Genomic DNA, 1230 nt, shown 5'->3' with positions numbered 1-1230 from the left:
CCATGCCCATCACAAAAGCGGGCATTTTACCTGTGCCAGGAAAGGAAATAAAGAAAAAGAAGAGAGGAGAAGGAGAAAAGAAAGGGGGAAAAATAGGGGAAGAAAAGAAACCCACCACGGAATAGCTTAAGCGAAAGCGGGTGAACCGCTTAATCCCAGAAGATCCAAGATTTTCTCTGAGCAGCCGCCTCCCTTGTCCCCCCCCCGCGCGTCCCCGTCCCTGTCCCTTTTTGCTTTTTCGTGGCTGTGGTGGTGGCAAGGAAAGTGGTTAACCAAAACCCTACGAGTTGGTTTTGTGTTTCCCTGAAAACCACAGGCTCACACAGAGCATGAGGTACCGCTCCTGCCCCTCTTCGCGCTTGCAAGAAACTGTGGCTTCGCTCTTTCTTTCTCTGCCTGTACTGCAGATATTTTTCCCTCCTCTCCTCCACACTCTTCTGTTTATTTCCATGTAAAGCAAAGCTACTTTGTAAACATCTCACACAGAACCTCAGAGCCTTTCCAAATAGCTGATTGCAGCAAAATGCCTCCAAACAAATTATGGTGCAAGGGAGATATAAGGGACGAGACCGAAGTGGGTAAAAAAGAAATAAATTTGCATAAATATGCATATGTGACAAGAAGATCGCGTATGATGGTGGAAATGTCAAAAAGAAAGTATCGCTTTATCATGATGGGAAAAGTAAAAGCACAGACGACTGCAGCAAACTGCTCGCCCTTTGCCAGAGTACCAACTGCAACACCTCTCCCTCTCTTCTCCCACCCTCACAGAGAAAAAAAAAGGGGGGGGGGGAACAGAAAAAAACACAGGAAAAAAAAATGAACACTCAAACTGCAAATCCGGTACTCCTACCTTAACACTGGGATAGCTGAAGAAGCATAGGGGTCTTTTTTACACAGCCAGAATCTTTCAGGAAATCCTCTCGGGCTATCATGCAGCCAGGATTATTCACATACGGTTCCTGCTCCCCTTTTTGGAATCCAAAGCGATTGGCTTCTCCAAAAGAATGCAACGACCACGAAAGGGGGGAAAAATTAAAAATAACAAGAAGAAAGACAACAACACTGGATTTGAAGGAAACTCGTGTTCTCGGTTGTAAGCGACCTACATTCAGGCAGAAAATTCATTGCAATCAGTGCGAGAGGGAGAGTTGAGTCTGCAAGTAGGAGCTGTGATTGCCTATGCAGAAAGACCGAGCCGCGGAGAGACTGATCTGCAAGGCAAGGCGA

At 46.3% G+C, this 1230-nt stretch overlaps 1 protein-coding gene across 2 annotated transcripts in view; it reads right to left on the bottom strand.

Moving 5' to 3' along the window:
• Nucleotides 1-1224, bottom strand: part of NLGN4X (neuroligin 4 X-linked) — a 159498-nt gene extending 158274 nt beyond the window's left edge. For both annotated transcript variants that reach the window (XM_031060404.1, XM_005425175.2), the window contains exon 1: nt 854-1224. The gene's annotated coding sequence lies outside the window, so the exon portion shown is untranslated. The remainder of the gene's footprint in view (nt 1-853) is intronic.
• Nucleotides 1225-1230: the final 6 nt, after the last annotated feature.

Source organism: Geospiza fortis, unplaced genomic scaffold (genome assembly GCF_000277835.1).
Source record: "Geospiza fortis unplaced genomic scaffold, GeoFor_1.0 scaffold50, whole genome shotgun sequence".
Classification (NCBI taxonomy): domain Eukaryota; kingdom Metazoa; phylum Chordata; class Aves; order Passeriformes; family Thraupidae; genus Geospiza; species Geospiza fortis.
This window is presented reverse-complemented; position numbering and strand designations above follow the sequence as displayed.